Genomic DNA, 12225 nt, shown 5'->3' on the forward strand with positions numbered 1-12225 from the left:
TGTTGCCCCATTACGAAGCAATGCTTTAGCAGAGCGCGAATGTCTGTGTGGCAGCGAATGCAGTTCCAAGGGACAGTGAAAACCAGCTACAGCTTTCAGTGCTGGCAGCTTTCCTAAGGGCGCAATCTCTGGACGTTTCCAATTTCACTGCCGGGCTCTGCCAGAGAGAGATACAGAGTGTTGCCCCATTAGGAAGCAAAGCTTTAGCAGAGCGCGAATGTCTGTGTGGCAGCGAATGCAGTTCCAAGGGACAGTGAAAACCAGCTACAGCTTTCAGTGCTGGCAGCTTTCCTGTGGGCGCAATCTCTGGACGTTTCCAATTTCACTGCCGGGCTCTGCCAGAGAGAGATACAGAGTGTTGCCCCATTACGAAGCAATGCTTTAGCAGAGCGCGAATGTCTGTGTGGCAGCGAATGCAGTTCCAGGGGACAGTGAAAACCAGCTACATCTTTCAGTGCTGGCAGCTTTCCTGTGGGCGCAATCTCTGGACGTTTCCAATTTCACTGCCAGGCACTGGGAGAAAGTCATACAGAGTGTTGCCCCATTAGGAAGCAAAGCTTTAGCAGAGCGCGAATGTCTGTGTGGCAGCGAATGCAGTTCCAAGGGACAGTGAAAACCAGCTAGAGCTTTCAGTGCTGGCAGCTTTCCTGTGGGCGCAATCTCTGGACGTTTCAATTTCACTGCCGGGCTCTGCCAGAGAGAGATACAGAGTGTTGCCCCATTACGAAGCAATGCTTTAGCAGAGCGCGAATGTCTGTGTGGCAGCGAATGCAGTTCCAAGGGACAGTGAAAACCAGCTAGAGCTTTCAGTGCTGGCAGCTGTCCTGTGGGCGCAATCTCTGGACGTTTCAATTTCACTGCCGGGCTCTGCCAGAGAGAGATACAGAGTGTTGCCCCATTAGGAAGCAATGCTTTAGCAGAGCGCGAATGTCTGTGTGGCAGCGAATGCAGTTCCAAGGGACAGTGAAAACCAGCTAGAGCTTTCAGTGCTGGCAGCTTTCCTGTGGGCGCAATCTCTGGACGTTTCCAATTTCACTGCCGGGCTCTGCCAGAGAGAGATACAGAGTGTTGCCCCATTACGAAGCAATGCTTTAGCAGAGCGCGAATGTCTGTGTGGCAGCGAATGCAGTTCCAAGGGACAGTGAAAACCAGCTACAGCTTTCAGTGCTGGCAGCTTTCCTGTGGGCAGAATCTCTGGACGTTTCCAATTTCACTGCCAGGCACTGGGAGAAAGTCATACAGAGTGTTGCCCCATTAGGAAGCAAAGCTTTAGCAGAGCGCGAATGTCTGTGTGGCAGCGAATGCAGTTCCAAGGGACAGTGAAAACCAGCTAGAGCTTTCAGTGCTGGCAGCTTTCCTGTGGGCGCAATCTCTGGACGTTTCCAATTTCACTGCCGGGCTCTGCCAGAGAGAGATACAGAGTGTTGCCCCATTACGAAGCAATGCTTTAGCAGAGCTCGAATGTCTGTGTGGCAGCGAATGCAGTTCCAGGGGACAGTGAAAACCAGCTACATCTTTCACTGCTGGCAGCTTTCCTGTGGGCGCAATCTCTGGACGTTTCCAATTTCACTGCCAGGCACTGGGAGAAAGTCATACAGAGTGTTGCCCCATTACGAAGCAATGCTTTAGCAGAGCGCGAATGTCTATGTGGCAGCGAATGCAGTTCCAAGGGACAGTGAAAACCAGCTACAGCTTTCAGTGCTGGCAGCTTTCCTGTGGGCGCAATCTCTGGACGTTTCCAATTTCACTGCCGGGCTCTGCCAGAGAGAGATACAGAGTGTTGCCCCATTACGAAGCAATGCTTTAGCAGAGCGCGAATGTCTGTGTGGCAGCGAATGCAGTTCCAAGGGACAGTGAAAACCAGCTAGAGCTTTCAGTGCTGGCAGCTTTCCTAAGGGCGCAATCTCTGGACGTTTCCAATTTCACTGCCGGGCTCTGCCAGAGAGAGATACAGAGTGTTGCCCCATTAGGAAGCAAAGCTTTAGCAGAGCGCGAATGTCTGTGTGGCAGCGAATGCAGTTCCAAGGGACAGTGAAAACCAGCTACAGCTTTCAGTGCTGGCAGCTTTCCTGTGGGCGCAATCTCTGGACGTTTCCAATTTCACTGCCGGGCTCTGCCAGAGAGAGATACAGAGTGTTGCCCCATTACGAAGCAATGCTTTAGCAGAGCGCGAATGTCTGTGTGGCAGCGAATGCAGTTCCAAGGGACAGTGAAAACCAGCTACAGCTTTCAGTGCTGGCAGCTTTCCTGTGGGCACAATCTCTGGACGTTTCCAATTTCACTGCCAGGCACTGGGAGAAAGTCATACAGAGTGTTGCCCCATTACGAAGCAATGCTTTAGCAGAGCGCGAATGTCTGTGTGGCAGCGAATGCAGTTCCAAGGGACAGTGAAAACCAGCTACAGCTTTCAGTGCTGGCAGCTTTCCTGTGGGCACAATCTCTGGACGTTTCAATTTCACTGCCGGGCTCTGCCAGAGAGAGATACAGAGTGTTGCCCCATTAGGAAGCAAAGCTTTAGCAGAGCGCGAATGTCTATGTGGCAGCGAATGCAGTTCCAAGGGACAGTGAAAACCAGCTACAGCTTTCAGTGCTGGCAGCTTTCCTGTGGGCGCAATCTCTGGACGTTTCCAATTTCACTGCCGGGCTCTGCCAGAGAGAGATACAGAGTGTTGCCCCATTAGGAAGCAAAGCTTTAGCAGAGCGCGAATGTCTGTGTGGCAGCGAATGCAGTTCCAAGGGACAGTGAAAACCAGCTACAGCTTTCAGTGCTGGCAGCTTTCCTGTGGGCGCAATCTCTGGACGTTTCCAATTTCACTGCCGGGCTCTGCCAGAGAGAGATACAGAGTGTTGCCCCATTAGGAAGCAAAGCTTTAGCAGAGCGCGAATGTCTGCGTGGCAGCGAATGCAGTTCCAAGGGACAGTGAAAACCAGCTAGAGATTTCAGTGCTGGCAGCTTTCCTGTGGGCGCAATCTCTGGACGTTTCCAATTTCACTGCCAGGCACTGGGAGAAAGTCATACAGAGTGTTGCCCCATTACGAAGCAATGCTTTAGCAGAGCGCGAATGTCTGTGTGGCAGCGAATGCAGTTCCAAGGGACAGTGAAAACCAGCTACAGCTTTCAGTGCTGGCAGCTTTCCTAAGGGCGCAATCTCTGGACGTTTCCAATTTCACTGCCGGGCTCTGCCAGAGAGAGATACAGAGTGTTGCCCCATTAGGAAGCAAAGCTTTAGCAGAGCGCGAATGTCTGTGTGGCAGCGAATGCAGTTCCAAGGGACAGTGAAAACCAGCTACAGCTTTCAGTGCTGGCAGCTTTCCTGTGGGCGCAATCTCTGGACGTTTCCAATTTCACTGCCGGGCTCTGCCAGAGAGAGATACAGAGTGTTGCCCCATTACGAAGCAATGCTTTAGCAGAGCGCGAATGTCTGTGTGGCAGCGAATGCAGTTCCAAGGGACAGTGAAAACCAGCTACAGCTTTCAGTGCTGGCAGCTTTCCTGTGGGCGCAATCTCTGGACGTTTCCAATTTCACTGCCGGGCTCTGCCAGAGAGAGATACAGAGTGTTGCCCCATTACGAAGCAATGCTTTAGCAGAGCGCGAATGTCTGTGTGGCAGCGAATGCAGTTCCAAGGGACAGTGAAAACCAGCTACAGCTTTCAGTGCTGGCAGCTTTCCTGTGGGCACAATCTCTGGACGTTTCCAATTTCACTGCCAGGCACTGGGAGAAAGTCATACAGAGTGTTGCCCCATTACGAAGCAATGCTTTAGCAGAGCGCGAATGTCTGTGTGGCAGCGAATGCAGTTCCAAGGGACAGTGAAAACCAGCTACAGCTTTCAGTGCTGGCAGCTTTCCTGTGGGCACAATCTCTGGACGTTTCAATTTCACTGCCGGGCTCTGCCAGAGAGAGATACAGAGTGTTGCCCCATTAGGAAGCAAAGCTTTAGCAGAGCGCGAATGTCTATGTGGCAGCGAATGCAGTTCCAAGGGACAGTGAAAACCAGCTACAGCTTTCAGTGCTGGCAGCTTTCCTGTGGGCGCAATCTCTGGACGTTTCCAATTTCACTGCCGGGCTCTGCCAGAGAGAGATACAGAGTGTTGCCCCATTAGGAAGCAAAGCTTTAGCAGAGCGCGAATGTCTGTGTGGCAGCGAATGCAGTTCCAAGGGACAGTGAAAACCAGCTACAGCTTTCAGTGCTGGCAGCTTTCCTGTGGGCGCAATCTCTGGACGTTTCCAATTTCACTGCCGGGCTCTGCCAGAGAGAGATACAGAGTGTTGCCCCATTAGGAAGCAAAGCTTTAGCAGAGCGCGAATGTCTGCGTGGCAGCGAATGCAGTTCCAAGGGACAGTGAAAACCAGCTAGAGATTTCAGTGCTGGCAGCTTTCCTGTGGGCGCAATCTCTGGACGTTTCCAATTTCACTGCCAGGCACTGGGAGAAAGTCATACAGAGTGTTGCCCCATTACGAAGCAATGCTTTAGCAGAGCGCGAATGTCTGTGTGGCAGCGAATGCAGTTCCAAGGGACAGTGAAAACCAGCTACAGCTTTCAGTGCTGGCAGCTTTCCTAAGGGCGCAATCTCTGGACGTTTCCAATTTCACTGCCGGGCTCTGCCAGAGAGAGATACAGAGTGTTGCCCCATTAGGAAGCAAAGCTTTAGCAGAGCGCGAATGTCTGTGTGGCAGCGAATGCAGTTCCAAGGGACAGTGAAAACCAGCTACAGCTTTCAGTGCTGGCAGCTTTCCTGTGGGCGCAATCTCTGGACGTTTCCAATTTCACTGCCGGGCTCTGCCAGAGAGAGATACAGAGTGTTGCCCCATTACGAAGCAATGCTTTAGCAGAGCGCGAATGTCTGTGTGGCAGCGAATGCAGTTCCAGGGGACAGTGAAAACCAGCTACATCTTTCAGTGCTGGCAGCTTTCCTGTGGGCGCAATCTCTGGACGTTTCCAATTTCACTGCCAGGCACTGGGAGAAAGTCATACAGAGTGTTGCCCCATTAGGAAGCAAAGCTTTAGCAGAGCGCGAATGTCTGTGTGGCAGCGAATGCAGTTCCAAGGGACAGTGAAAACCAGCTAGAGCTTTCAGTGCTGGCAGCTTTCCTGTGGGCGCAATCTCTGGACGTTTCAATTTCACTGCCGGGCTCTGCCAGAGAGAGATACAGAGTGTTGCCCCATTACGAAGCAATGCTTTAGCAGAGCGCGAATGTCTGTGTGGCAGCGAATGCAGTTCCAAGGGACAGTGAAAACCAGCTAGAGCTTTCAGTGCTGGCAGCTGTCCTGTGGGCGCAATCTCTGGACGTTTCAATTTCACTGCCGGGCTCTGCCAGAGAGAGATACAGAGTGTTGCCCCATTAGGAAGCAATGCTTTAGCAGAGCGCGAATGTCTGTGTGGCAGCGAATGCAGTTCCAAGGGACAGTGAAAACCAGCTAGAGCTTTCAGTGCTGGCAGCTTTCCTGTGGGCGCAATCTCTGGACGTTTCCAATTTCACTGCCGGGCTCTGCCAGAGAGAGATACAGAGTGTTGCCCCATTACGAAGCAATGCTTTAGCAGAGCGCGAATGTCTGTGTGGCAGCGAATGCAGTTCCAAGGGACAGTGAAAACCAGCTACAGCTTTCAGTGCTGGCAGCTTTCCTGTGGGCAGAATCTCTGGACGTTTCCAATTTCACTGCCAGGCACTGGGAGAAAGTCATACAGAGTGTTGCCCCATTAGGAAGCAAAGCTTTAGCAGAGCGCGAATGTCTGTGTGGCAGCGAATGCAGTTCCAAGGGACAGTGAAAACCAGCTAGAGCTTTCAGTGCTGGCAGCTTTCCTGTGGGCGCAATCTCTGGACGTTTCCAATTTCACTGCCGGGCTCTGCCAGAGAGAGATACAGAGTGTTGCCCCATTACGAAGCAATGCTTTAGCAGAGCTCGAATGTCTGTGTGGCAGCGAATGCAGTTCCAGGGGACAGTGAAAACCAGCTACATCTTTCACTGCTGGCAGCTTTCCTGTGGGCGCAATCTCTGGACGTTTCCAATTTCACTGCCAGGCACTGGGAGAAAGTCATACAGAGTGTTGCCCCATTACGAAGCAATGCTTTAGCAGAGCGCGAATGTCTATGTGGCAGCGAATGCAGTTCCAAGGGACAGTGAAAACCAGCTACAGCTTTCAGTGCTGGCAGCTTTCCTGTGGGCGCAATCTCTGGACGTTTCCAATTTCACTGCCGGGCTCTGCCAGAGAGAGATACAGAGTGTTGCCCCATTAGGAAGCAAAGCTTTAGCAGAGCGCGAATGTCTGTGTGGCAGCGAATGCAGTTCCAAGGGACAGTGAAAACCAGCTAGAGCTTTCAGTGCTGGCAGCTTTCCTAAGGGCGCAATCTCTGGACGTTTCCAATTTCACTGCCGGGCTCTGCCAGAGAGAGATACAGAGTGTTGCCCCATTAGGAAGCAAAGCTTTAGCAGAGCGCGAATGTCTGTGTGGCAGCGAATGCAGTTCCAAGGGACAGTGAAAACCAGCTACAGCTTTCAGTGCTGGCAGCTTTCCTGTGGGCGCAATCTCTGGACGTTTCCAATTTCACTGCCGGGCTCTGCCAGAGAGAGATACAGAGTGTTGCCCCATTACGAAGCAATGCTTTAGCAGAGCGCGAATGTCTGTGTGGCAGCGAATGCAGTTCCAAGGGACAGTGAAAACCAGCTACAGCTTTCAGTGCTGGCAGCTTTCCTGTGGGCACAATCTCTGGACGTTTCCAATTTCACTGCCAGGCACTGGGAGAAAGTCATACAGAGTGTTGCCCCATTACGAAGCAATGCTTTAGCAGAGCGCGAATGTCTGTGTGGCAGCGAATGCAGTTCCAAGGGACAGTGAAAACCAGCTACAGCTTTCAGTGCTGGCAGCTTTCCTGTGGGCACAATCTCTGGACGTTTCAATTTCACTGCCGGGCTCTGCCAGAGAGAGATACAGAGTGTTGCCCCATTAGGAAGCAAAGCTTTAGCAGAGCGCGAATGTCTATGTGGCAGCGAATGCAGTTCCAAGGGACAGTGAAAACCAGCTACAGCTTTCAGTGCTGGCAGCTTTCCTGTGGGCGCAATCTCTGGACGTTTCCAATTTCACTGCCGGGCTCTGCCAGAGAGAGATACAGAGTGTTGCCCCATTAGGAAGCAAAGCTTTAGCAGAGCGCGAATGTCTGTGTGGCAGCGAATGCAGTTCCAAGGGACAGTGAAAACCAGCTACAGCTTTCAGTGCTGGCAGCTTTCCTGTGGGCGCAATCTCTGGACGTTTCCAATTTCACTGCCGGGCTCTGCCAGAGAGAGATACAGAGTGTTGCCCCATTAGGAAGCAAAGCTTTAGCAGAGCGCGAATGTCTGCGTGGCAGCGAATGCAGTTCCAAGGGACAGTGAAAACCAGCTAGAGATTTCAGTGCTGGCAGCTTTCCTGTGGGCGCAATCTCTGGACGTTTCCAATTTCACTGCCAGGCACTGGGAGAAAGTCATACAGAGTGTTGCCCCATTACGAAGCAATGCTTTAGCAGAGCGCGAATGTCTGTGTGGCAGCGAATGCAGTTCCAAGGGACAGTGAAAACCAGCTACAGCTTTCAGTGCTGGCAGCTTTCCTGTGGGCGCAATCTCTGGACGTTTCCAATTTCACTGCCGGGCTCTGCCAGAGAGAGATACAGAGTGTTGCCCCATTACGAAGCAATGCTTTAGCAGAGCGCGAATGTCTGTGTGGCAGCGAATGCAGTTCCAGGGGACAGTGAAAACCAGCTACATCTTTCAGTGCTGGCAGCTTTCCTGTGGGCGCAATCTCTGGACGTTTCCAATTTCACTGCCAGGCACTGGGAGAAAGTCATACAGAGTGTTGCCCCATTACGAAGCAATGCTTTAGCAGAGCGCGAATGTCTGTGTGGCAGCGAATGCAGTTCCAAGGGACAGTGAAAACCAGCTACAGCTTTCAGTGCTGGCAGCTTTCCTGTGGGCACAATCTCTGGACGTTTCCAATTTCACTACCGGGCACTGGGAGAAAGTCATACAGAGTGTTGCCCCATTAGGAAGCAAAGCTTTAGCAGAGCGCGAATGTCTATGTGGCAGCGAATGCAGTTCCAAGGGACAGTGAAAACCAGCTACAGCTTTCAGTGCTGGCAGCTTTCCTGTGGGCGCAATCTCTGGACGTTTCCAATTTGGCAGCCGGGCTCTGCCAGAGAGAGATACAGAGTGTTGCCCCATTACGAAGCAATGCTTTAGCAGAGCGCGAATGTCTGTGTGGCAGCGAATGCAGTTCCAAGGGACAGTGAAAACCAGCTACAGCTTTCAGTGCTGGCAGCTTTCCTAAGGGCGCAATCTCTGGACGTTTCCAATTTCACTGCCGGGCTCTGCCAGAGAGAGATACAGAGTGTTGCCCCATTAGGAAGCAAAGCTTTAGCAGAGCGCGAATGTCTGTGTGGCAGCGAATGCAGTTCCAGGGGACAGTGAAAACCAGCTACAGCTTTCAGTGCTGGCAGCTTTCCTGTGGGCGCAATCTCTGGACGTTTCCAATTTCACTGCCGGGCTCTGCCAGAGAGAGATACAGAGTGTTGCCCCATTAGGAAGCAAAGCTTTAGCAGAGCGCGAATGTCTGTGTGGCAGCGAATGCAGTTCCAAGGGACAGTGAAAACCACCTACAGCTTTCAGTGCTGGCAGCTTTCCTGTGGGCGCAATCTCTGGACGTTTCCAATTTCACTGCCAGGCACTGGGAGAAAGTCATACAGAGTGTTGCCCCATTACGAAGCAATGCTTTAGCAGAGCGCGAATGTCTGTGTGGCAGCGAATGCAGTTCCAAGGGACAGTGAAAACCAGCTACAGCTTTCAGTGCTGGCAGCTTTCCTAAGGGCGCAATCTCTGGACGTTTCCAATTTCACTGCCGGGCTCTGCCAGAGAGAGATACAGAGTGTTGCCCCATTAGGAAGCAAAGCTTTAGCAGAGCGCGAATGTCTGTGTGGCAGCGAATGCAGTTCCAAGGGACAGTGAAAACCAGCTACAGCTTTCAGTGCTGGCAGCTTTCCTGTGGGCGCAATCTCTGGACGTTTCCAATTTCACTGCCGGGCTCTGCCAGAGAGAGATACAGAGTGTTGCCCCATTACGAAGCAATGCTTTAGCAGAGCGCGAATGTCTGTGTGGCAGCGAATGCAGTTCCAGGGGACAGTGAAAACCAGCTACATCTTTCAGTGCTGGCAGCTTTCCTGTGGGCGCAATCTCTGGACGTTTCCAATTTCACTGCCAGGCACTGGGAGAAAGTCATACAGAGTGTTGCCCCATTACGAAGCAATGCTTTAGCAGAGCGCGAATGTCTGTGTGGCAGCGAATGCAGTTCCAAGGGACAGTGAAAACCAGCTACAGCTTTCAGTGCTGGCAGCTTTCCTGTGGGCGCAATCTCTGGACGTTTCCAATTTCACTACCGGGCACTGGGAGAAAGTCATACAGAGTGTTGCCCCATTAGGAAGCAAAGCTTTAGCAGAGCGCGAATGTCTATGTGGCAGCGAATGCAGTTCCAAGGGACAGTGAAAACCAGCTACAGCTTTCAGTGCTGGCAGCTTTCCTGTGGGCACAATCTCTGGACGTTTCCAATTTCACTACCGGGCACTGGGAGAAAGTCATACAGAGTGTTGCCCCATTAGGAAGCAAAGCTTTAGCAGAGCGCGAATGTCTATGTGGCAGCGAATGCAGTTCCAAGGGACAGTGAAAACCAGCTACAGCTTTCAGTGCTGGCAGCTTTCCTGTGGGCGCAATCTCTGGACGTTTCCAATTTGGCAGCCGGGCTCTGCCAGAGAGAGATACAGAGTGTTGCCCCATTACGAAGCAATGCTTTAGCAGAGCGCGAATGTCTGTGTGGCAGCGAATGCAGTTCCAAGGGACAGTGAAAACCAGCTACAGCTTTCAGTGCTGGCAGCTTTCCTAAGGGCGCAATCTCTGGACGTTTCCAATTTCACTGCCGGGCTCTGCCAGAGAGAGATACAGAGTGTTGCCCCATTAGGAAGCAAAGCTTTAGCAGAGCGCGAATGTCTGTGTGGCAGCGAATGCAGTTCCAAGGGACAGTGAAAACCAGCTACAGCTTTCAGTGCTGGCAGCTTTCCTGTGGGCGCAATCTCTGGACGTTTCCAATTTCACTGCCGGGCTCTGCCAGAGAGAGATACAGAGTGTTGCCCCATTACGAAGCAATGCTTTAGCAGAGCGCGAATGTCTGTGTGGCAGCGAATGCAGTTCCAAGGGACAGTGAAAACCAGCTAGAGCTTTCAGTGCTGGCAGCTGTCCTGTGGGCGCAATCTCTGGACGTTTCAATTTCACTGCCGGGCTCTGCCAGAGAGAGATACAGAGTGTTGCCCCATTACGAAGCAATGCTTTAGCAGAGCGCGAATGTCTGTGTGGCAGCGAATGCAGTTCCAAGGGACAGTGAAAACCAGCTACAGCTTTCAGTGCTGGCAGCTTTCCTGTGGGCAGAATCTCTGGACGTTTCCAATTTCACTGCCGGGCACTGGGAGAAAGTCATACAGAGTGTTGCCCCATTACGAAGCAATGCTTTAGCAGAGCGCGAATGTCTGTGTGGCAGCGAATGCAGTTCCAAGGGACAGTGAAAACCAGCTACAGCTTTCAGTGCTGGCAGCTGTCCTGTGGGCGCAATCTCTGGACGTTTCCAATTTGGCAGCCGGGCTCTGCCAGAGAGAGATACAGAGTGTTGCCCCATTACGAAGCAAAGCTTTAACAGAGCGCGAATGTCTGTGTGGCAGCGAATGCAGTTCCAAGGGACAGTGAAAACCAGCTACAGCTTTCAGTGCTGGCAGCTGTCCTGTGGGCGCAATCTCTGGACGTTTCCAATTTGGCAGCCGGGCTCTGCCAGAGAGAGATACAGAGTGTTGCCCCATTACGAAGCAATGCTTTAGCAGAGCGCGAATGTCTGTGTGGCAGCGAATGCAGTTCCAAGGGACAGTGAAAACCAGCTACAGCTTTCAGTGCTGGCAGCTTTCCTGTGGGCGCAATCTCTGGACGTTTCCAATTTCACTACCGGGCTCTGCCAGAGAGAGATACAGAGCGTTGCCCCATTAGGAAGCAAAGCTTTAGCAGAGCGCGAATGTCTGTGTGGCAGCGAATGCAGTTCCAGGGGACAGTGAAAACCAGCTACATCTGTCAGTGCTGGCAGCTTTCCTGTGGGCGCAATCTCTGGACGTTTCCAATTTCACTGCCAGGCACTGGGAGAAAGTCATACAGAGTGTTGCCCCATTACGAAGCAATGCTTTAGCAGAGCGCGAATGTCTGTGTGGCAGCGAATGCAGTTCCAAGGGACAGTGAAAACCAGCTACAGCTTTCAGTGCTGGCAGCTTTCCTGTGGGCGCAATCTCTGGACGTTTCAATTTCACTGCCGGGCTCTGCCAGAGAGAGATACAGAGTGTTGCCCCATTACGAAGCAATGCTTTAGCAGAGCGCGAATGTCTGTGTGGCAGCGAATGCAGTTCCAAGGGACAGTGAAAACCAGCTAGAGCTTTTAGTGCTGGCAGCTGTCCTGTGGGCGCAATCTCTGGACGTTTCAATTTCACTGCCGGGCTCTGCCAGAGAGAAATACAGAGTGTTGCCCCATTACGAAGCAATGCTTTAGCAGAGCGCAAATGTCTGTGTGGCAGCGAATGCAGTTCCAGGGGACAGTGAAAACCAGCTACATCTTTTACTGCTGGCAGCTTTCCTGTGGGCGCAATCTCTGGACGTTTCCAATTTCACTGCCAGGCACTGGGAGAAAGTCATACAGAGTGTTGCCCCATTAGGAAGCAAAGCTTTAGCAGAGCGCGAATGTCTGTGTGGCAGCGAATGCAGTTCCAAGGGACAGTGAAAACCAGCTACAGCTTTCAGTGCTGGCAGGTTTCCTGTGGGCACAATCTCTGGACGTTTCCAATTTCACTACCGGGCACTGGGAGAAAGTCATACAGAGTGTTGCCCCATTAGGAAGCAAAGCTTTAGCAGAGCGCGAATGTCTATGTGGCAGCGAATGCAGTTCCAAGGGACAGTGAAAACCAGCTACAGCTTTCAGTGCTGGCAGCTTTCCTGTGGGCGCAATCTCTGGACGTTTCCAATTTCAGTGCCGGGCTCTGCCAGAGAGAGATACAGAGTGTTGCCCCATTACGAAGCAATGCTTTAGCAGAGCGCGAATGTCTGTGTGGCAGCGAATGCAGTTCCAAGGGACAGTGAAAACCAGCTACAGCTTTCAGTTCTGGCAGCTTTCCTAAGGGCGCAATCTCTG

The sequence above is a fragment of the Mycteria americana genome, unplaced genomic scaffold (genome assembly GCF_035582795.1).
Source record: "Mycteria americana isolate JAX WOST 10 ecotype Jacksonville Zoo and Gardens unplaced genomic scaffold, USCA_MyAme_1.0 Scaffold_52, whole genome shotgun sequence".
Classification (NCBI taxonomy): Eukaryota; Metazoa; Chordata; class Aves; order Ciconiiformes; family Ciconiidae; genus Mycteria; species Mycteria americana.